The sequence below is a fragment of the Ictidomys tridecemlineatus genome, chromosome 9 (assembly GCF_052094955.1).
Source record: "Ictidomys tridecemlineatus isolate mIctTri1 chromosome 9, mIctTri1.hap1, whole genome shotgun sequence".
NCBI lineage: Eukaryota > Metazoa > Chordata > Mammalia > Rodentia > Sciuridae > Ictidomys > Ictidomys tridecemlineatus.
In genome coordinates this window covers 106,026,517-106,052,608 of record NC_135485.1, presented here as the reverse complement: position 1 = coordinate 106,052,608, position 26,092 = coordinate 106,026,517, and the positions used below count along the sequence as shown (strand labels likewise).

At 33.7% G+C, this 26,092-nt stretch overlaps 1 pseudogene; it reads left to right on the top strand.

Annotated features, from left to right (window-relative positions):
* Window positions 1-755: 755 nt before the first annotated feature.
* On the top strand, window positions 756-1,208 carry LOC101958240 (ubiquitin-conjugating enzyme E2 L3 pseudogene; annotated as a pseudogene).
* The last annotated feature ends 24,884 nt before the right edge of the window (window positions 1,209-26,092 follow it).

Below are 26,092 nucleotides of genomic sequence, written 5' to 3'. Positions count from 1 at the left end.
TTCATTTCCATGTGGACAGAGGATGATTCTCCAAATGGGCAAGAAACTGATTCAACTTTTTAATTTCCATGACAGAATGTGACCTTGCTGCCAGACCATCTGGTAGTTTTTCAGTTATCATCATAGAATATGTCTGTGCCAAGTCTTTGCCTAAGAATTCCATCTTGAAAAGAGTATTTTTTAACTCCAGGCAAAACATGGTCAAGGCAAATGCTTGCCATAAATATTGATCTAAAAGAAAATGGGGACACTTTATTTCACTAGTAGGTTCAGGTTAGAATACTAGAAAATTTTTTTTTATTTCTTTCTAGCAGTGATTATAGCAATGGATTCAATCATCAGTTTTCCAATTTACCAATATGAGTAATAGTAATAAAGTAACACTTTCTCAATTTTTGATAGCTATTCAAGATATTATTATTGAATAATTATTCCATATAATAAATCATATCTAAATTAAAATTTAAAAATACTTTCCCTGAAAGTAGCATTTCAGGTCACAAGGAGCCCTATTTGGTCAGATTGGCTTCTTAACTTGGCTGCCACAAATTTCAAATTGAAATTTAATGTTCAGTTGCCAGTAAAGTCTCCTCTGTGTTTTATAATTTAGTTTACAACCTTTCTTGCTTGCTATTTTCTATATTGACTCTGACCTTTTAAAAATATGGTGTGAAGAACATGACTTTTATTTCAGACATGTCCAGTATTTTTAGTAGGCATATGTGTATTAGAAATTGATAAATGAGAGATCCAAGATGGTAGCTCACAGGAGGCTGATGAAGAAGCTAGAAGCGATCTGCAAATGTGGAATGAAAAGCTTCCATTACATCCAGGTTGATGAAGCTAATTTATTGATTGGCAAAGGCTTATTGTTCCTGACAATCCTCCCTATGATAAGGGGGCCTTCAGAATCAAAATAAACTTTTCAGCAGAATACCCATTCAAATCACCAAAGATCACATTTAAAAACAAAGATCTACCACCCAAACACAGATGAAAAATGGCAGGTCTGCTTGCCAGTAATTAGTGCTGAGAACTGGATGCCAGCAACCAAGACCAACCAAGCAATCCTGTCCCTCATAGCACCCCAGACCATGCACCTGCTCTGGGTTGACCTAATTGAAGAATTCTCTAAGGAACGTAAAAAATTCTGTAAGAACACTGAAGAGTTTTCAAAGAAATATGGAGAAAAGTGACCTGTGGACTAAAATCTGCCACAAGTGATTCCAGCAAGTGTGATAGCGGACCTCAAGCATTGCAGTTGGACTCCCCCACAAAACAGGACTCTCTGGAAAATTGATGTGTGCCTGTTTGCTTATGAAAGTTACTAACTTTCTACAGTTTTCTTAATCAAAAGTGATCTAAGTTACCTGTAAAGAAAGCATTAAAAATTTCAGATGTTCTAAAAACAACAAAACAAATTAATAAATAAATACAGGGTTTAGTTTGTGGATACCTGTGACAGATACCACCACACTCAACTTTTCTTCTCTTGTGCAGGCTCCTGCAGGTATTATCTTGCTTCTGAGAATATAGACTACTTCAAGCTCACAGCTCTATCTCTCACTGATGTTTTTTCCTTCAGTAGCAGGAAACTACCTTACCTCTAGCCAAATCCTTCCTAGAGGAGGGCTCATGGTCAATCACCATCTGCTGCAATGATCCAAAGGCTATGTCATACATTTCAATTTGGGGCAATGGTAAAGGGCCATTCACACAGGTGAATCTTCTAAGAGCACTACTGAATAAACATTCTGGAAAAAATGCTGTTAACATTTTGTAGTATAGCATGTTGTTTTACAAATGTGGATCCAAATGTGGATCACCTTGTCATGTTTAACCTACCTGTTATGCTTAATTTTAATCCAATTCTCAAAACCATTTTTCAGAATTCATAGAGGGTATGAGTAGATATTAGAAATTGTTGTTATTTTGTTGTTTTGATTAGGACTTCAAAGTCAATTACAAACCTTTGTGACTAGTTGTTGAATAAAATGGTGCAGAAGATGATATTTTAAACAAACATAAAATTCTTATGTTAATAAAATGTATATGTCATAGCCATATATTAATCTTTGTAGCAGGAAAGCTGATTGTAAATTTAAGATATTACACTTCTGTTTATATTCCTAGTCCCAAGGCAATCTTTAAAGTGACAGCTGAGCCATTAGTTAATGTTTTCAATTGATGAGTAAAGTTATTCCTCCTAAATGGACTTTGCATGTTTTAGTAAAGTATGACACTAAGCAAATTTATCTAAAATGAATAATGTGCTCCTTACGTGTCATAAATATGCTGCTGTTCCGACCATTTACTTTGAGAAAATTTTAAGAATATAATTTTGATTCTTTATATGTGAAGATGTTATTAAATATTTCAATTAAAATAAGTGAAGATATTTGTTAGGAATTTATTTATCAAATTTACATTTTTCCTTTAAAAAAGTGAATATTCTTGGGGCTGGGGTTGTGGCTCAGCGGTAGAGTGCTTGTCTAGCATGGATGGGGCCCTGGGTTCCATCCTCATCACCACATAAAAAATAAAATAAAGGTATTGTGTCCAACTACAACTAAAATAAAATATTTTTTTAAAAGTGAATATTCTTCATAAATTTTGATCAGTGAGAAAAATTGGAAAGGCCATCCTTACATAATTTTAAAGAACTTATTGAAATATTACATTAAACCATTAATCCATCTTTCTTATCTCACCATGTATGTCAGGTAGCTGGCAATTTCATCACATTTCTGAATATAATGTAATATATGTAAAGTACCTACTTTTACTATTTTTATTAGTCAATTACTATACATTTTCTGTAGAAAAATTTGCAAATTATGATAACAGTATTTATCTTTGAACTATCCTAAATGATATAACTTTACAAAATATGTTTAGATTTTTTGTTGATATAGTCCACATATAAAGATGTATGTGTATCAAAATCGGTAACACTTTTCACATAATAGCTTCAGAAATGTTTAAACAATACAACTAATATTTAAAACTTTTGTGTATACTTTTCTAGTCAGTCATTCTTTCCTTTCCAGTTTTTTATTGGTTTTATTTTTAAAATATATGACAGAGAATGCCTCACAATTCTTATTACACATATAGAACTCTTTTTCTTACCTCTGTTTGTATATAAAGTATGTTCACACCAATTCATGTTTTCATACATGTACTTTGAATAATGATGTCCATCACATTCCACCATCCTTGCTAATCCCCTGCCCCGTCCCTTTCCCTCCCACCCCTCTTCCCTATCTAGAATTCATCTATTCCTCCCATGCTCCCTCTCCCTACTCCACTATGAGTCAGCCTCCTTATATCAGAGAAAACATTTGGCATTTGTTTTTTGGGATTGGCTAATTTCACTTAGCATTATCTTCTCCAATGCCATCCATTCATTTACCTGCAAATGCCATGATTTTATTCTCTTTTACTGCTGAATAAAATTCCATTGTGTATATATGTCGAATTTTTTTAATCCATTCATCCACTGAAGGGCATCTAGATTGGCTCCACAGTTTAGTTTTTTGTGAATTGTGCTGCTATAAACATTGATGTGGCTGTGTCCATGTAGTATGCTGTTTTTAAGTCCTTTGGGTATAGACTGAGGAGAGGGATAGCTGGGTCAAATGGTGGTTGCATTCCCAGATTTCTAAGGAATCTCCATACTGTTTTCCATATTGGCTGTACCAATTTGCAGTCCCACCAGCAATGTATGAGTGTGCCTTTTTCCCCACATACTCACCAACACTTATTGTTTTGTCTGCATAATAGCTGCCATTCTTACTGGAGTGAGATGAAATCTTAGAGTAGTTTTGATTTGCATTTCTCTAATTGCTGGAGATGATGAATATTTTTTTTCATATATTTGTTGATTGATTAAATATCATCTTCTGAGAAGTGTCTGTGCATGTCCTTGGCCCATTTATTGATTGGGTTGATTTTTGGGTCCTTAGCTTTTTGAGTTCTTTATATACCCTAGAGATTAGTGCTCTATCTGATGTGTGAGGGGTAAAAATTTGCTCCCAAGATGTAGGCTCTATATTCACCTCACAGATTGCTTCTTTTGTTGAGAAGAAGCTTTTTAGTTTGAGTCTATCCCATTTATTGATTCTTGGTTTTAATTCTTGTGGTATAGGAGCCTTATTAAGAAAGTTAGGGCCTAATCCTACATGATAAAGATTGGGGCCTACTTTTTCTTCTATTAATTTTAAATTTGATGTCTAGCCTATTTGCCCATGTTTACCACATTGTTACATATTAATAAATAGTATTTAGGTATTGCTTTGCCTTTCTAAAAAATATTTCACATAAGGAATTTCATATTATAGTTGACATCACCCAACTTTTTTTCAGTCTTTCTTCTGGTTTGAATTTTACTGCTTTTAATACATATAATAGCTACTATATTTAATTGTAATTATAAACATTATATGGATATGCCACCATTTATTTTAGTGCTCTCCTAGGACAATTTAGCCTGCTTATTTTGTCATTGCTGTTGTTGTTATTGTGATTATATTTAACAAATAATGAAACAGATCATGTATTTATATCCTATTCCTGTGCAAAACTTTCTTTCAGATAGATTGGGCACATACCCAGATGGGCAACTGTGGAAAATAGACTAGGTCCCTTTAGTAGATAAGAAAAATTTTGAATCAGGTGATATTATATATTTATACATACAAATTCAGGTTTTAAATTTGCTATTTCTTAACATTAGATTCTTTTAGGATCACAAGCATTTACACTTTGTAGTGTTTGATTTATAATTTTTAAAATAATTATTCATCTGTGAATTTATCTTTCAGTTATTATTATTGACTATCTTTCTCAGTGTTTGCTTTTTAATTTTTTATTTGTACATTTTCTTTTACTGATTTCTTCTAACTAGGGAGTCTTCTCAACTTCTGTCCTTTTTCCTCCTCTCCTTTTTTCCACCTCTCATTCTGTCTAGATTTAGCTGTTTGCCAACTCTGTACTTGCATTCACTTCTACAATCCTGGATCAAATGCATTGTTCCTGTCCTCCTGCTCCCCTAGATTTGCAACTTTCTTCAACCTGAATCCTCAGGTCACAGTTGGAAGATGTTTTTCTCTTTTCTTCTTCCACATCCCTTTTAACAGTGGCAGAACTTAACTCTTGGTTTCAAGCAAGAAATCTGATTTCAACAATCCTATGGAGCATGGGGGTACTTGTGTTCTCTTTGGTATGAAATAGGACCCAGTGTACTCAACTTCAGCATTGACCTATATGCAACATTTGTTTTCAGGCATGGAAACATATCTCTTCCTTTTTAATTCAGTTATACCATTATATGTTTCTATTTTTAATAATTTATCTGTAATTTCTAAACTTCAGAGAGGGAGGTGATGAGGAAATTCATTCGTATATGTTGATATCCTGACTTCATATCATGTTATCTGCTTTTCCTTTTATATGTCATAAGTACATGCTTGTTTTAATACACCCACAAATATAATATTGTTTTAGTAATACTTAAATAGACGCTTATAAAGATGTACCATGTTATATTTAAATATTTTATAATTCCATAAATTAGTATTATTTTAGTCTTCCTCATTGTTACCATTAAAATACTTCAGTGAAGACTTCAGTACACTCTTTTGTGTACTTGTTTAATTATTTATTTTGCTAAAGTTACCATTTGAGGATTAATGATGTTAAGTTTGGAAAATTTAAAAAAAAACAGTTTAAATAATTTTCTTAAATCAAAAGACTTTAGAGAAAAAACTAATTTCCATGTAACTGAATTATTTGAAATTTAATCTCAGCAGATTAACTTGATAACATTACAATCAATCAACAAGAAAAAGTACTTTTCATTGCTGTATTATATATTATGCATGCTGTAAGACAAAATTTTTGAAATATTTTGTTTTCCCATTACTTCTTTATAATCTTAAGTATTATTCAGGGTACCAAAGTGAAGTTTTTGTGTGAATTATAGTTGTTGATAGTTACCATATGAGATATGAAAATTTTAAAGCTTTAAATTATTCATTTATTAATTTATGCAAAATAATTATATTGATCTAATCATGTTAACATAAATAACTTTATAAAAATAAAGTCATTTTCCCAAAAAAGAATAATTTTTAGCATTAAGAGTTCATTTCTTTACAACTATCCAAATCTCTTTTAGTGTCTAATTTAGTAGAAGTCATCTGGAGACTCAGCTTCTTCCTCATTCAATTTGTTACAAGATATTTTGTTTTGATTTGGCTAAATCATATCCTAGGAAGCAATCTAGCTTTTCATACACAGGTAATGAATGAAAGGGAAAGTTCATAGATTTTCAGATTGAGTGTAGTCTTTAGTAATACTGTATCAAATTGAACACATGTTGGTTTCTTAAATGTTAAGTTGCAATGTGAAATATGAAATTTCATAGAAGTAATACATTGAATGGGCACAATGGAGCATGCCAGTAATCACAGAGACTGAGAAGGCTGGGGCAGGAAGGTTGCAAGGAGGACAGCCCATCTCAAAAGAAAACATGAACAAGGGCTAGGAATGTAACTCAATGATAAAGTTCCTCTGAGTTCAATACCCAGTATCCACACTTCCCAAAATGAATATTTATTATAGTGGATTTTGTTAAAATTTATTAGTTTATCTTCACTTGAACAGAGTTTTTGGAATAACATGCATCCATGAACTTGAACAGACTGCTTCACTGGCTTATGCAGACATCCCAAATGTTGATGTAGTCCACTATGTGAAAACAAGAAGAATGACAAAAAAGTCCTAGTTGTTAGTACCACATCAAAATTATCATAAAAGTCTTCAATATTGAAAAGGTATCTACATCACTTTGACCAATAGAAGTGTTTACAAATTATAATTCTTATTAAAAATCCTCAAATTTTATCATTGTCAAAAAGTACTATTGATTGTTTTTTCTTAAAGTGTCAGGCTATTTTTCAAGAGTGTATCTGAAGTATTCAAGTCTGAATAGTCATAATTTATCTTTCCAATGAAAATTGTTTCTCTGGGCTGGTGTTGTGCCTCAGTGTTACAACACTTGACTAGCATGTGTGAGACACTGGGTTCAATTCTCAGCACCACATAAAAATAATTAAATAAAGGTCCATTGAAGACTAAAATAATATTTTTAAAAATGGTTTCCTCAAAATGTTGGCTGGTTCAGTTTGCAACTCAAACAATTGCATAAGTAATTTTCTGTGAGTTAACCATCATACTTCAGAATGGAGAGTTGATTTATATGTACTTTCCATCTTATCAGACTATGAAAAGATAGCATTCTAAGGGCTCCTATATGGAGAGTGTATTGAAGGGCAGAACAAAGATGTTCTTCTTGGAAAACCCATTGGAGAGCTGTTGCTATAATTCAGTCAAAAGATGATGTGATAGCCCAGAGTAGGATCAAAAGGCATGTTTGAGAGATATGTAAAAATGAAAATTATCAAGACCTAGGTGAGTGATACATGAGTGGTGGAGAGGGTGTGTCTTGGCTCATGAACATGTCATGCCACTGAGATCCTTACAAAAATGGAATTTTTCCCTCTGTGGATGCATGGCTGTGTTTACTACTGTCCTTTTCCAAAGGAAGGAAATAATAATTTTACCTTGTTTTTATCATAAATACAAATATCACCAAATGAAAAAAGTCAGATAACCTCTTAGAATTATGAAACAGTTTTTACCTTGTAGATACTGAAGTCCCCAAGAATCTATGAAGCACGTAGTGAGAATGACATTTGTAGGAAAAGGCACCATGGCCAATAAAATAATTAAGGAAACTAACAATGGCTTTTATATGGACATTTCAAAAGCAACTTGTTGCAACCTCACATTATTCTTAAAGATCACTCTGCCCTTCTTAGAGAAGGTAAATGTTTTTATCACACAGTGAATGGTTTATGATTTCTCAGAAATGCTCATACTACTTTCAGATCGCTAATAAACACCTGTCACTTCTAATGCAACCCCATGTTTATTTCAGCTATATGTGTTCACACTTCTCTGTCTCTCTTGACTACAGAAGTAGTTTCTGCATTTGGAATAAGGACAGCCTGTATCTCAGCTAATAGGAAATATAATTTTTTCTTGATTCAAGACAACTTGGTAATTTGTTTCTTGAAAGTTGCATTTAGCCAACATTTAATATATGGCACCAATTATTTAGAATGTGTTGAGTCTGATTTCCCTGGCATTTGCACAATAATTAAGCAACTCCTGAAAATGGTGCTTCTGTCTTGAGTTAAAACTTTAATACTATTTTTAAGGATGCGTAATTTAGGATTGACCACTGGAATATTCTTAGTTTCTTTTTTATTTGGTAGAAGAGAGTTATGAGTAACAAAATAGTGTGAATCAGATGCCATGGGTGTGGTACACAGGTTGTTAACCAATCTTGGAATGAAATAGCCAATGAATATTAGATATATGACATTCTTCACTACCCCACAAAATCTATGGACAGTGGAAAATATCTAGAGTTCATGAACACCTCCCTTCTGTGGCTTTTCTTTCTCTGTTTTGCTATCATTTTCAGTAAATTTTAGCAATAATTTTTGTCAGCAACTATGAAAGTTGGGCCCCTTGGGTTGTTTATACCAGCAACTTGTCCTATTTTATTCAATTAAAAAGATAAACTTATTGAAAAAGTGTTTACTAAAGTGGGAAACTATATCTATGATGCTTATGAGGTTCATGTTTCTTTTTTGTCAAAATTCGTCTAACTTTAAATTCTATTTGAACTCATACACAGAAATCTTGAAACAATGTTATAAATAGTCAGCTTATCTTCATCTATTATGGCAACCTATTCTTGGTACATTCCACCTTATTTTTTCCCAACAATAACTGCTAGAACATGCATTTTTAAAATCAACTGACAAAACAAACAAGCTCTTGATTGAGCAAGTTGTCATTTGACTATTGACAGTACTTCATGATTATGGCATTATGAAGCATCCCACTATTTATAAGCCAGTCATTATCTCTGCACTATAAATAAAGATATAGAATTCAGTTTAATAAACAGTAATTGACTATGTTTTTTTTTGCCCTAGATACAACAATACCAGGGACAGAAGGAAGATAGCTCCCGGAACAAAAGAGCTCTACATTCTGCCAGGGAGAGAGATGCAGAAAGCAAACTCTAGTGCCGGAATGTCTGTGATAAATATTGTAATATAGATTTAAGCCTTTTAGTTGGAGGTCAGAAGAATTATCTTTGACTGGAAAGAACAGCTGACACCTTCATATAAATACACCACCTTATATAAAGACTGCATTTGGGCAACTGAAAATGGTGGGGCAAACATTTCATGCAGAAGACAAGGAGCAGTCACCCACACCTGATCATATGGGTGATGTTCTGAAACATGCAGAAGTCTGTAAATAGTGGGGCAAGTGATGCACAAAGACATTGGAAAAAGTGAGGAAAATTTAATAATAATAAGATGGAAGGAGCACATGCAAGTGAATTCTAGAATCGTCTTGATTTCCCTGTTTGTATTTTTTGTTTTTGAGCCAAGGGGGCTGTTTACAGAGATTGAACTCAAAAGGAACTCAACCACAGAGCCACACCCTCAGCATTACTTTGTATTTTATGTAGAAATAGGGTCTCAGAGTTGCTAAGCGCCTCACTTTTGCTGAGTCTGGCTTTGAACTTATGATCCTCCTGCCTCAGACTCATGAGCTACTGGGATTAGAGGCATGCGCCACCACACCCAGCCCCACTTTGTGTTTTTGTGCTTCAATTCTCAAATACCATTAATTTAATCTGTTTTTATAGATTCCAAAAGGATTCTAGAAAGGAGAAATTTGATTGGTTCATTTATATGCTCTTTCTTATTGAAAAAAAGAGTAGAGTAGCTAAAAGGGCAATTGTTTTTAAGCTTATTCAACAAGCATTGATTGTTTAATGTAAGTCAGGTACTGAGCTGATGGTATGTAGAGAAATAAACCTTAAATAATATCAATGCTGTGAAGAAAAAATAAAATTATAACTAAAAGTAATTCCAGGTTCTTGAATTATATAAAAAGTTTAAATTTCTCTCAGTTCATTTAATCTAAAATGTAAATTTCCAGATAATATTACCATTTGTATATACAGTTTGTCATTCCTAACATTCAGGTAAGAGAGTGAACCTTGAAGCTTGTATTTTGGTTTAAAAACTGACTGAGCTAATTATTACCCAATTACTTTTATCTGTTTTTGTGGGGATAATTACTTCTACTTTATAAAGACGTGGTAAGAATTAGTATATTTATAGGTCTGCAGATGAAATTTCTCATATTTGTTCATAATAAAAGCCATAATCACCATCACAGGCTTTCAATGGGCCTTCAGAGAACATGCTTTAAATGGTATCAATTGAAATATTATTAACCATCAATAATAGACTGTTGACCACAGTAGGTTTTAAGGTTCATATTTAATGAAACACCATCTCTCCTGCCACATTTGTATCCTTCAAAGTTAATAATCAGATGATAAAAAGATGAGTGATGTAAATGAAAAACTAAAAGTGAACTTTATTTCTTCTGGAAGGACTGAAATTGAAAATAGGGCTACCCCACTGCCAATTTGGTGTCTTGGTATTATCTGTCCCTCCTCCCTGGGTCCGGAACTTGGGGGAATTCATCTAGGGGAGAGTTTAGATCTACAAAATAGACAAATGCTGCCCCCAAAAGCAGGAAGGGTAGTTATTTGGTATTTTTAAAAATTGATAGGAGCCTAGTGAAAAACATCTCTGGACTTGCCTCTTAGAAATGAGTCAGGCCTGACCAACAGGTGTTCCTCAGGTGGAAGCAGACGCACAGTGGGATGCATCTATCTGACACGGAGCAGTGCTATTCTTATTCAGAAATAGAACAAGGCTGAGACACTTCCTCAGTGCCCTCTTCACAGCCAGAAGTGTTACCACACCACATGTTTCCCCAGGAAACATGATGACAGGTGCATTGTGTTGCCCCAAAGAGCCACCCAGTGCAATCTGTGATGACCTCCTAGAACAGGTATCATGGGAATTACCTGGCCTGAAAGTACACTGAAAGGTGGGTAATAAGGACATGGAGGACAAATGTTTATCACTTTTGCCTACCACCACCCTTTATGGTGTTTACTCTAAACTATGTTTGCTTGCCAGCTTTGACACGTTGCTTGCTCATTTTGGGTCTACACTAAGGGCATGGCTTTCCTCAATTAGTGTATATACAACATTTTGCCCTCTGCTAATCAAGTTATGAGTGTTTGTAAAAACATTCACAAGTACTACAGGAAATCTTCCACATTACTTGGAAAAAAATTATAGCTTTATTAGTACAAAAAGTTGAGAAATAAATAAAACATAATTGTGATAATTTTAGAGTTATTGGTTTCTATTTTGATCTTTTGATATCTAAGCATAGGGAGATAACCCTTAATGAGTATAGAAACCTTACTTTTATTTTATTTAAATACCCACACTTTCTACTACACAATACATTCTACCTAATTTAATCAGAAATGGACATGATAAAAGAGTTATATTGAGAAAGGTAAAGAGAAAATGTGCAAATGTGTGTGTGTGTTTGTGTGTGTGTGTAAAGAAGATAGCTATTTAATAGATACTTTAGTTGTGGGCATGAAATAGAATTATTGAAATAATAAATATTAGGAAGGGGCTGGGGATATGGCTCAAGTGGCATGCATGCGGCCCAGGTTCGATCCTCAGCATTACATACAAACAAAGATGTTGCATCCACCGATAACTAAAAAATAAATATTAAAATTCTCTCTCTCTCCATCCTCTCTCACTCTCTCTTTTTTTAAAAAATTAAATATTAGGAAGGATTACTCCTAACGTTCTTTTTTAGATGAAGGGACGATAACCCAAGTAAAGCAGTAATATTAGATTCCAGACATCTGATCCTCAGACCTGGACTTTACCCATGTATCCACATGTATTCCCACTGGTATGCCTCCAGTCATGAATCACAATTTCCTGCTTGAGATTACCTTAGAATTCCTGCTTAAAGTTGGAACATTGAAACTCTCTTGTTGAAATCCAAATGATGCTTCATAATGGTTTTATCATATATCTTATAAGAGAAAACATCTTAAGTACATTTCTGTGATGGCAGAGTAATTGGGAGACATAGGCATGGGATATTTTTAAAAGAGTGTCAGTTTTTGCTCCGAAATGAATGATCTAAGAATCACTGAGTATGACTGGTAATAGAGAGGACATGAAAGTATTGAATAAAATTTGCATATTTAACAATTCATTACAATGTTTGGCCTACTCATATGTAACACTTCATCATCATGATCTGAACCATCAAATCTTGAGCCAATAATTTCCTCTGTAAATCCTGTTTTTCCAAGTAGCTTAAATGCACCTGGAGCAGGAGCTGGTTTTCTGCATCTGTAGATGATGTGAATGTCCTTGCTCTAACTTAGAAGAATAGGAGGATCCATATCGTCTTTCTTTAAATCAGAGTTAAATTTTACTCTGCTGTTTATCTTGCCAAATTGGTAGAAATTTTATTCCTTTAGATTTTTAGATTATTCTATTTCCTATGCTCTCACCAAATTCAAGAGTCCAGGGGTGTCTAGAAAATGTAGTGTTCTGACCATGAGGCCACTGAACTCATCTCAATAAATGTTGCCCCTTCCTTTCCATTCGCTGATCACTGACTTTTCATCTCAGGAAGTTGATCTCTCTATGACTTTTTTGTTTTACCTGAAACACTCCCCTCATCCTCATTTATCCTTGATGGTATGGCCCTTTATAAATAATTAGTTTCTTCAAAGATCTTATAACTTAGGGAAGAAAGGAAAGACCATTAACACCTTATAATTTCTGTTTCTTTATCTCTGCATCAAGGACATACCTGCTGGACCTAGGAGGAAAACACCAGCAACAATTGTGGAGACCGTATCCACAGTCTTTGTCTGTATTGTACAGGCTTTGAATCTCTACCTTCTGTTATTTCTAACTTTCAAGGTTGCTTAAGTGTTGTATTTAAATTTTATTTTTGCAAACATAATGATGTTAGTCAAGAACATACCAAAATTTGTTCTGTGGTATTCCAGAGTGAAAAGAATAAAGTACCAGTACGTGAAATCTATTTCAGGTTCTTCAGTTTATAAAGTTAGCCCATATTTCCAAGTAAGTCATTTTGATGTCTCCAGGAATTTAGGGCTAGCTTTGCCTTACTTGGGCTAATTTTCACCTATCAGTATTCTCAAATTCCTTTTTTTTTTTTTTTACAAGGTGACAAGGTGATAGTTATTGTAGTAGTTTATTGTATGTATAGTGTGTGTGAGTTCTACTTACTAGGTTTTTAACACATCAAGTGATCATTAACACACAATCCTTCACTATAAACTTCTGGTTTATTTTATATCACAGTCTAATTTTTTTTTCTAATATGGACATCAATTTCCTTTAAAGTTTTCATCTCCCAAGAAACTACTTGATTTAATTAGTTTTCTCTGGTCTGTCCAGTTTTGGTGATTCCAACAACCAGTAATGGGGACCAAGCATTAATAGGGTGAGTAGAATATAATATGTAATAGGGGCTTCCTTCATTATGGAACATATCTTATTCAGCATTTATATTAATACAAAATTAAATAGCTGTCTCTTTAAAGCCTTTACTTATATCAAAGCTATATCTCCAGTACACCTCATTTTCCCTAGGAGAGAGAGCGTCCCTATGGTATTCACTTTTAATGTAACTATGAAAAATGCAACACAGGAATTGAAAATGTGCCTTAATCGTTTAGTAACCTCTTTTGACATTTTCATTACATTTCCTATTACTAGAATCAAAATGGGAATAAGATTATTTCACAAGTGTAAAGGGAACCTCCATGGTGGCGTATGCATAGAGACATGGGAGTGGAGTTTCATATTGTTGAAGCTATTAGGAAAAACAGGATAAAATAGAGGTTGCTGTGTTTCTTGTTCCCTGAAGACCCCTTTCTTGAATATTTTGGCAATAGGCCTCTTGCCGGTGGCTATGGTTACTGAATACCTTTGCTGACAACGTTGTAGAGAGCATTCAAGCATGAAACGAGAGGCCAGACTTATTATCATTGTTCCATTTTAATTACAGTATTCTATGATTTTTCTGTGGGGATGCAGATAGAAGGCAACACTTCAAAAGGATTTCTACTCTTTGACTTACCTTTCTGAGTTAGCTGTATAAATCTCAGAATGAGTTGAAGGAAGAGGCTCCTAAACTTTTTGGATTTCTAACTAAGAACCAACCAATATTTTTCTCTCAGTTGTTACGGACAGGTGTCTAGCATTAGTGAGTTAACAGCCAAATAGTAACACTGCTAAACTTTATTGTGCCAGAAACAGTGCTTTGAGGCTTACCTGTACCATCTAATTGAACTCTCTTAAAAAACCCTATGGCTTTAACACTATTAGTATTTGTTTTGAACAAGAACAACAGTCTTACTTAGCCCCATTTCTTGCTAAAGCCAGGGGACAGATAGTGTGGCAATAGTAGGAAAAGGGAAGGGAGAAGAAGTTAAGTTACCCTTTTGCTTTGTGTCAGGCAGTGCTTGGGGTGGGCAATTTGTGTTCAGCCACAAGATATTCATACTTTTCTTGTATTCATTTATTCACAAATATTTACTCAATGTCTTCCAAGTGCCAGGCATTGTACTGGTTGATAGAGATAACACAAAGAATACCACAGACATGGATGTGCCAAGTGAAGTGTCAAAACTAGATGAAAACCTGAGATCTTCTCTGCATTACTGGTTGAAGGTTGGTGCTGGGAGGAGGGAGTAGCTTTGGATTGCCTAGTCATATCATAAAAATTATTATTGCATTTACTTGTCAAGAACTTCTCAGGGGTTATTTAGCAAGTAATTGATGTCAGAAACAGTTCTTGATATTGTGGGGGAGAATCTAATCCTCTTATGATGTGACTCTTGGGCCTTGCCCAAATCATACGGCTAAGGCTCTTCCCTTTCCCAGACACTGCAATTGCTTAGGGAGTGGCAAAGAGAATACCTTTAGCCCAGTGGGCTACTTCTCTTCTCCATATGTCAGTTTTGTAATGGAGCTGTCAGCCAAGGTGATTTATCTTTGTATCATGTGGTCCTTTAAGAATTTCTTTCTTGGATAATTGAATGTCACTCATCCAGGGAAGCTCCTACTTCCTGCATTAGGATGTCAGGGGATGCATGGTGATTGTGAGCCGATGGCCACATATGGCAGTGCACCATACATTACAGGAGAGGCTGATGGCTGATTTTTTCACCAGGAAGACTAGAGCAGCACACCAGCTGGAGATCTCAAAGGGCTGCAGAAAGCTCAGCAAATGCCTGACACTTCTTATGCCAGATTCTATAGGTAAATTTTGAGATATGCCAAAAAAGCTACTTTTTACAGTATTCTTCTGGCTTTGAAATCACACAAAAAAGACCTTGCACTTTTGCCTGTGTATTGATGATGCATGCTGTTTTGCTTAACATACTGCAGTTTCTCTGGATATTTTAAAGATTCTCTTGAAGTTTATTTTAGGTGATGCATGTAAGTCCATATTTTATTCAAAACAAAAAATTGGAGAAGAAAGTGAGCTAACAGCGACAAACTCCAGGTGGTGGACTGATGATAGCTTTTAATGCTCTTATTTTGATTTATCCATAGTTTCTATTTCTAAAAAAAAATATGTATATGGTTTACTATTGTAACATAAAAATTAGTTTTAATTTTATATTTATTATTATCTAATAAGTGGAGAAAAAGTATGTTATACAAATGAAAAAAATGTTACAATTCTCAAGCATTGAGATCAATATTCAATGGAATATATGATGTTAAGTAATATTAATTACTTACATCTTAATTTGTCTTTAGTCTATAAGATAAATAAAATACAATGTTAAATTGAAAGTACTATAAACTGAAATTTTAAAGCCACACAGTTTAAAGTAATTACTTTTCCCCATTTGGGCATTTCCTTTGGTAAAATACCTCTGCTTGTTAACATGTTCCAATATCTTTTTTTCATGGAGTAAATTTGGTATGCAAGTTCTGGGGTGTCTATTCATTAACATCCTCCTGCTGTTCACATTTTATTAATGAAACAACCCATCACCCTCCTACCAGCAGACACTTAATTCCTTCCCAGAATCCATCTGCTTTTCATGAGATTCTGAAGCCAAATTCCCTTACAAAAATCAACTCTAACAAAGCCTAATTCCATGGGTCAATTAAATGCCCCAAATAGTTAGCTATTTCTCAGTATCAGATGCTCAGAAAGTGTGTTTTGGCTGTGATTATTGCTCACATGATTGGGTGTTGGTGATTAGGGAATCAGGGTGCTCCTTATGAGACCTGCTATTCAAGTGTTGAAAACAGACATTGGGAAAATTTGGCTGGTTTCCTCTATCCATTTCTGTCTCTTTCAGCTTCTCTCTCCTTCTCTTCCTCTCTTTTTTTTCTCTCTCCTCTTCTCTCCTGTCCTCTATTTTGTCTTTTTCTTCCTCCCTTCTCTTTCTCTCCCTGCCCTCCTTTCTTTCTTTTTCTTTATCTTTCTACCTTTTCTTTCTTTCTTTTTACTCTACCTACCTTCCTGTTTTCCTTCCTTCCTTTTTTCTTCTGTTCTTTTTTTTTGGGGGGGGGTGCGGGGAGGGAGGTACCAGGAATTGAACTCAGGGCCACTCGCACACTGAGCCACATCCCCAGCCCTATTTTATATTTATTCAGAGATAGGGTCTCACTGAGTTTCTCAGCACCTCACTTTCACTGAGCCTGGCTTTTTGAACTTGTGATCCTGATACTCCTGTCTCAGCCTCCCGAGCTGGTGAGATTATTCTTCTTTTCTTAAAACTACTTAATACTATAAATATTTTTTTAGAAGCAATCCATACATTAATTATAATAACGTGGATTGGACCAGATCTTGTGATTCAGAGTTAATACAAGGAATCTTCAATAGAGGACCATTTACAGAAGTTATACAACATGGATTCAGTATGTCGGTTTTGAGTATGTCATTTCAAAATTGAGAATCTATCAATCTGTGAAAATATAAACATGCATCCAGATGAAGTTCAAATTTCTTTTAAGTCTTTAAAGTATTCTGTATTGTGGAAATTATTTATATAACAGCACTTTTTTGCATGCATTAATAACTAAAGACTATCAAAACTATTAAACTTTAGTTCCCTCATTAATGTGCATACTTTCACATGCATGACACCATAGACCTAACAACTAACAAATCAACAGATGTTGAAGTATCAACCTAGCTTTGTCCTGAAACCCTTCCTTTCCTCTCTGTAGTCAATGTTTTGTTCTTTCATTTAATTTTATGCCTTTTTGGCACTGACTATATTGATGATCTCAAAATTTTATCTCCAGCATGGAGCATTTCCCTGAATTCCAGATTCACATATCCACTTGCCTATTTGACATCTCCATTTACAAATGTCTAAAATCTTGCCATGTCAATTAATGGTAACTTTGTCCTTCTGCCTATGTAAGCTAGTATCCTTCAGGTCATCCTAGTTTTATCTCCTTTGATACTCCATAAAAAAAAATCTGTTGGCCAGACTCAAAATATACCAGAATCTGCTCATTTTTCATTTCTTCCATATTTTCACTTGATCCAAGGAATAATCTCTCACCACTAATATTGTAAGTTCTTCATTCTGGATTCTCAGCTATTAGTGCTGCTTCTCAACAGTATGGTTTATTTTCAATACAATAGCCAACAATGATCCTCTTAAAATAAGACACAGCAGTTATTGCTTTTTAGATCTTACTACTGGTTTGCCATCTCCCCAGAGTAAAAGCTAAACTTTTTTCTGACCTTGCATTCCACTACCTTTTAAATCTCATCTTCATTACATTTCCTTCACTTACGTTCTATAACAATCACACTGGACTCCATGTTATTTTTAGTTTTTCCTCTTTTCTTAAAAAATTATATATATTTAACTGTTACAGAAAAACATAAATGTACAGGTTTATGGGGTGCAATTGAAGTTTCAGTACATGTAATGAATTAAATGTATTGAATTTGTAATGTTTAAATCAAAGTGATCTTTTCTATCTCCTCAAATATTTATAATTTCTGCATAGCAAAATATTCAAAATCCTTTCTTCTAGTTTTTGAAAATATATAGAACATTTTCATTACTTATGGTCACCCCACTGTAAAATTTGTCAGAAATTCTTGCTTCTGACATAACTGAATACCAATTGATTGACATTTCCTCCTCCATCCCTTAATGTTGTTCTCCTTTTTCCAACTAATTCAAGGTCCTTGATCTGTCTCAACTTCTAAAATTCATTTCCTCCAAATATTGACATGGCTTACCTTCTCTACTTATGTACTTCCAATCCTTGTTGAAAGAAGAGCGGCAAGAAGGTATAATGGCTAAGGTCATAAATCTGAAAGCCAGCTACATAAGGTGAAGTGACAGATGGGCCACTTTCCAACTTTGTGGATCTTAAACAAGTTCTTAAACTTTTTGCTTCACTCTCTCATTTTCTGCAAGATGGAAGTAGGGCTAGTGCCCACTTCATAAAATTGTCATGAGGATTAGATGAGTTAATATCTGAAAAGCTCTTAGACTGATACCGGGCAGATAGCATTATAAGTAATGTTTTGTCAACAAAATAAAACAGTCACCTTCTTCATGAACTCTTTCCTGTCCCTCCATTGAAAATTTCATGCCACTTCTAAACCAGCCCTCTCAATCTCTTTCCTGTTTTTCCTGCCTTTTTCTGATTTCACTTCTAATAATTTACTTCTATATGTTCTTTATCCCCTGCCACCCTTAAGTCATAAGATCATGAAAGCACTGAATTTTTACTGATAATTAACTAGGTCAGTCTCCAAAGTACTGGGTGTTCAATAGTTCTTTGTTGGAAAAAAATATAAAGTTAATTATTTAATGCTATATTTAAATTAAACTTAAAAATAAATGAAGACCCTGGGGTACATGAAGCCTGCTTATCATCTTACACTTTGGATTCAGAGATCTTTAGGATACATTGTAGTGTATCTTGAAAAATAGCCTCTTACATGGTTTGGGCTTTTATTCAGTAAGAACAGGGTTACTGGCTCTCTACACAGAGTGACATTTTGGGTGATGTCACTTTAAATAAAAAACTCTGCTAGAGATAAATTACCAATATAACTTGCAGGCAGAAAAGTCAGATTAATACTATTTGGCTGCATTTTAAATGTCATTGTTTTTATTTCAAAAGGCCAGGAAATAACATTTAAAATATTTGTAGCACCACCATTCAGCAACAGCTCATTCAACAAAAGGCAGAACCTGGTGACTTTTATTCCATTTTCTCATTTAGAAATAAAGGTTTTAGGAAGATAAAATATCTCTCAGCACATAGTAGGCATTTATTAAAATACCTTGAGCAAATCATGCAACTTTATGAAACTCCAGTTTCCCCACAAGAGAAAGAACTATTGGCAAGAATTGCAAGTATTAGGATAAATAAGTAGAAATACGAGGAGATAAGCATAAATATAAATGTGCATACTCTGTTACTTTTTCATGATTCTCTGAAGAATTGTTAATAATTACTGAATATTAAATCTTTTTAAATTATTATTCATTTTTTTCTATTAAAAACTCATGGATAATGTGTTTGATTTTAGACAACAGGAATCTAATTATTTCTCTCATTTTTTTTAGCATTTATTGACATTGGTATTGGGGCTAGGAATGAAACCATTCAAGGCATTTAAAGCAGATGAGAACTTGGCAGCATCTCACCCAGAGACATTGTTCAATAAGCACTTAAATTTGATGTGTTTCAAATGCTATTTCATGAAGATTATATTTCACATATTTATTTTAGAGGAAACGTTTGTAGGTAGAGGAATTAGTAGGGGGTAGTTTAGTACTTGCACCATTAGCACAATTGATGAATATTATATCGGATAAGGTAGAAGAGCATTGTTATCATTCTTCCTTAATTAGTAAGGTTATTGTTAAATCAATATTATAGGTTGTTTAGTTTATATACACTTTTAGTAATTTGGTACAAAAATTTATTGTTTAAGATAATGAAAATTCAAGACTACACAAAATGCTTTAAAATCGCATATTTGATAAGGATTTATATTCAGAATATACAAAGAACTTTCAAAATTCAATAATAAAACAAGTAGTAACCCACTGAAAAATTCAGCAGCAGTCTGGAATAGACACTTCATTAAAAGAGAGACACAAATGGTAAATAAGCACATGGAAAATATACTCCACATTATTTCCCATTCAGGAAATGTAAGTTGAAGTCACAATTAGATATGGCCTCAGACATATTAGAATGTCTAAAATTGAAATTTCTGGCCATTAAATGTCTCATGGCTTTCAATCAGTGGGAACTCTGATAAACTGCTGGTGGGTATATATAAAATTATACAACTTTTGACACAGTTTTAAATTTTCTTAAAAAGTTAAATATTCAGCTACCACATATTTAGTTATTTCATTCAGTATTTACCAAAGAGAAATAAAAGCATGTTTTCATGAAAAGAATTATATGAGGTGTTCATATTGGCTTTGTAATAGACTAAAACTAAAAACAATCCAAAATCTCTATGTACAAAACTACAGATATCAAATTATAGTATATCTATGTTGAATTTCTAGTCAAAAATTTTTAAAAAATGAACTACTGATACACCTAAAGAGACAGATACTTCTCACAAAAATCAAGCTGAATGGAAGAAACTAAATAAAAACAATAAAAAGTATATGTCATGTAATGTCTTTAATGAAACTCTGTATGTAACATGAAAACTAATATCTAGTGACAGAAAGTGAACAGGTTGTTGGCTGGGGTTTGGGACAATAGGGGAAGGCTGGAGTGTTGGATTAAAGGAGAAATAAGGACACTCTTGGGTGGTGGTGATTATGTTTATTATCTTGATAGTGTTTAGAGCATTTATAAGTACATATAAATGTAAGAAATTATCAAATAATACACTTTAAAGTGTATGACAATTATACTGCTATATATCTCTTTAAAAACAAAGCACTGAGGAGAGAGAAGTGAATGCTTCATTTGCATGGAAAAATCTTGACCCTCAAAATACATATCACCAACTCTGCATTCAAAATCGTAGGAAACCAACAGCAGGCAGGAAATTTGGACCTGTTAGGAGGAGTGGATAATTCTAGGTGCAGTATTTTATTTGTGACCATTTAAAAGAAGGCTTGTTGTCTACACAGTAGAAGCCACCAGGTCTCAAAACTAATTTGTCCAATCTTAGCCCATTTTTTATTTGGAACAAAATCAATTTTGTAGAAAAGTGAAGAGACCTATATGATGAATACGTATATACCTACTAAAAAAGTTAATAGTTAGGTTTTCTATTATTTATACTTCATTGAGGCTTAGTATTTTAATAAAGCCATCTATCACACCATTAAACACAGAAAAAAGAAAAAGAAAGTCCACTTATTTCCAGCATTTATTCAACTGCACTCAATTTCACAACTAAAATCATTAATATTTTTTAATGTAGAACTGAACATAAATATAATGTTGAAGCCAATTCATTTTATAAACATTTCATTTTAGGGACTGCCTGACTTAAAAGGTTGCAAAATAGCCCTGAAGATTTTCAATTGTTGGTTATCGATTATCTTGGTTTTTGCAATGAAAATATATGCCTCCCATATTGCTTTTTCTATAAGAGCATGTGGTTCATACTTAAAAACTGTGGTTGTAATATTTAAAGTCAATGCTTTTTATAATCTTAGGAACAAGTTATAGCAAAGAAATAATTTTCATCTTACTGGCCTTGAGTCATAAAGACGTGATAAAAGGTGAAATATATGTTAGATATTATAATGTGAGATTGTAGTTTTAAAAAGTAAAACAGTATATACTACATACTCTGACTGTATATGAGAAAGAATTGACTCTAACTGTCCTTGTATTTTCACTCTGGATATAATTTTTATTTATAAATTTAAACAAAGAAAAGAAGACAGACTTGACAAATAGAGGAAAGTGGAGATTTCAATACATGTGCATTTTCTAATTGTATACTTCTGACTTAAATGTGTTGAGTTAAACTAGAGTGTGAAACGCCTGAGCCCTGCAGTCTGAGAGAGACCCTAAAAATTTCAATCTTTTTACTTCTAGTAATCCCACAAAATGCTCATGATGAATATTCAAGAAAGATGTCCTATGGCTCTGGCAGTAGAAGGAAGAATAGTCATTGTGAAATATAACTAGAATGTTCTGCACAACAAATTCCATTCTCCAAAGGAACGGACTTTACTAGAGCTTTATCCCAGCTGGTTTAAAGTGATTTGTTCCAGTCCAGCTCTCTTAGCCTTCGTCTGTCCTCTAATAGATGAAAAACTTGCCACATGACTGAAGAAAAGCTTGCAATTTTTTTGTGTTCAGACCAGTAACCCAGGAACATTTACATAAACAATGAGATGTACTTTAAATTATTAGAACATTTCCTATCTTACACACGTTAGTATCATAACAAGGTGGCTTCACTATAATGGCAAAAGATTACAGCTCAAAGAGTTATAAGAATCTGACTCCCTCTCAGGAGTAGTACTTTAAGGAGCCCAAAGTCAAGAGAGAAGTAAAAAACAAGCCCAGTAGATGAAGACAAAAATCTCTGGCTCCAACACTTATAGCAAACTTCAAGCACAGCTAAACTTCCAGTCAGATGACCATACATCCTCAGACTTAAGGCATACTTACCTCACCTCCTATTAGACATTACATGTCTAGTTTTCAAGACTATATTATGTCATGTTGAAAAACAAGATAAAACAGAATGAGGAGTCAAGAGAAATAATAATTAGATTCAGATATGATACATATGATGGAATTAGAACACAGAGAAATTATCTATTTATTTTTAAATAAATTTTATTTTGTATTTGAGGCTTATAACATGATGCTACAGAATTCATATGAATAATAAAACATTTAAAATAATGAAGCAAACTAGCTTATCATCTCACACAGTTACTCTGTGTGTGTGTGGGTTTTTTTGTGTGTGTGTGACAAGAACAGTCAAGATCTACTTACTTAGCAAAATCTCAAATAAAAATATTAGCTATAGTCCTCATGTGAGAATTTAAAACAATTCTGATTAATATGATAAAATCTCTTAGTCCTTTCAGACTATTAGCGCAAAACTCCATAAACTGAGTAGCTTATAGACAATAGAATTTATTTGTCATAGTTCTTGAGTCCTAGAAAATTCAGAATCTGGTGAGGACTCTTTCCTTGTTTAGATGATGTATTTTTGTCACATCTTCAATGGTAGAAGGGGCAGAGCAGCTTTCCCTGGCTAATTATACGGGCCCTAATATTCACCCTCATGATTTAACCACTTCCCAAAGTCCCACCTTTTAACAGCATTGCATTAGCAGTTAGGTTTTCACATATGAACTTTGGTAGGACATAAGCATTCAGATACCAGCCAAAAATAAGTGAAAATGTATACAGCACATAAAAACAGTTGGATAATTTTAACTGAGAGATGGGAATATTTAAATAAAATTTTAGAAATTAAATACTGAATAAAAAAATAGATAATGGCTTTGACAGTCTCATCATTAGACAGGACATAGTTGAGAAATGAATCAGTGAGTTTGAAAAATGTCAATAGAAAATTTGAAAACTAAAATATATAGAGAAAAAAGAATTAAATATCAGAAAAATAAAACCATCCAATAACTGTAACAAAGTACATCTAATTGGAAGACCAAGAGAAAACAGAGAAGAAATTATGTGATATAATTATTAATGAAAATTTCCCCCATAGTACTGATAGCAGACACAGGAAACTTAGAATAAATATCTAAAAACTATACTTAAGCATATCATATTTGCATTATTTTTTTCCCTCTATAATCAAAGTACCTGACAAAAACTACTTAGAGGAGGACAAGTATAATTTGGGCTTATGGTTTCAGATATTTGGTTCATTGTCAGTCAATTCCATGGCTCTGGGTCTTAGGTGAGGCAGTCCACCACGGTGGAAAGGTACAATGTGATAAATCTTCTCAGCTCATGGCAGTTAGGGAACACACAGAGAGTGTGATGATCTAGGGATAAAATATAAACCTAAAGGCATGTTCCTGGTGGGCTGCTTCCTTCAGCCACACAAAAACTGTCTACAGTTACCACCCAATAATTTATTCAAATTATTAATACATGAAATAAATTAATACACTGATGAGGTTATAGCTCTCAGAATCTAATCATTTCACTTCGGAACACTCCTTCATAGCCTAACATGTGAACTTTTCATATACAAACCATAAAATTCCACCCCATGACCCCCCAAAGCTCTTGTCCTTTTCACAATGGAAAATGCATTCAGTCTCTCTCCAAGATCCCCACTAATATTAACAGTTTCAGCATTGTCCAAAGCCTATCTGAGACTAATGTCAAACTCTTGACTGTGAGCCACTGTAAAGATCAAAAGCAAGTTCCATTTATCTAATATCCAATGGCACAGAGTAAACATTCCTTTTCAAAATCAACATAAAAGGGTCATAGAAAGAAGGGATGGGAATAAAACAAGACCTAACTCCAGCACCCTGTGGCTCCAAATCTGGCACCTGGGGCATTGTGATGAGGAGATATGAGATCCAAAGGGCTTAAGTAGTCCTGTTTATATGGCCTTGCTGGTAGCATCCCAAATGGTCTCTCTCTTAGGCTGGTATTGTCCATAATCAACAGCTTTCCTTGATAGATCTTTCACATTACTGGAATCTCTTAATTCTAGGTATCTCCACTACAGTTTCTGTTTCATTCTCATAGTTTCATATATCACCCTCTCATGGGTGCAAGGATTTTGACACTGTTTCATTCTGCCTGGCCTCCCAATTTTCCTTTGAAATTTTGGTATAAGCCTACATGAATTCCTAACTCCAGCATCCTGCATTCCTACAGAAAGATCACATTATGGAAGATGCCAATGTTTGCCTCCAACCAGAGAAGAGAGATGGACCCTCTTGAACCATGGCTACAGCAATCTCTCAGTGCCAAGGTAGTTGAACATGCTGAAAGGAATCCTGGGGAAACAGCTTCTTATTCAACTCTGTGAAACCAGGTTGATTCCATGGTCTATTTTCAAAGGAGTTCTTACTTTTTTATTCTGGAGCCTTACTGTTTTCTGCAATGTCCTCAAGGAATCTTTCCTATTGTCTCTGTGCAAACTACTTAGCATGTTTTCAGTGGTGGTAATATCTTCAGCAACCTCACTTTCCTTGACATTAATTTTACACATGCTGCTTCTCTAATCAAACTGCAAATTTTTCAAATTCTTACTGTTTTTTTTTCTCCCAATTTTCATAGAAAATCTGGATTTAAAGCTGCTATCAATATAAGATTATTTAAAAAGAAAACCTTAATCAGAAACCATAAAATAAAGAAGTGAAATAAAGTATTTAAAGCATTGGAAAAAAACAAAATTAAACAAAACAAATCTAGTGGGTCCATACTACAAAAATGGAGGGGAAATAAAGATTTCTGAGATAGACAAAAGATAAGGTATTTATAGCCAGTAAGTGTGTTATACAAATAATGTTGGAAATTATTCAGGAAAGAAGAAAATCATATACATCAGAAATTCATATCTACTTAAAGAACAAAAGACTATCAGGGTGTTTTTATTCTTAGTTGAAAACTGCTGAAAATAACAATAGTAAAAATTGCGGGATTATAAAATATGTGTAAATAAAATAGAAGAAAGTAATGTCATAAGGGTAGAAGAAACTGGAAATATTTAGACACAAGGTGAACTCACAATTGAGATTTGTGCTCTTATAATATAAAGAAACCCTCAGAGAAATGCATTGCCACTTTTACTATTCCATTATTTCCTTGCACTCTTTATGAATTTCTAAAATATTATTTGAATGTAAACTTTGTGACATATATGTGATATATATACATATATATATATCACATACATATATATAACACACATACATGTACTATTTTAAAGGAAGCGTTATTGATATACTAAACGAAGAGATAAAATATAATAATGTAAAATGTCCAAGTAAAAACAAGGAAGGTAG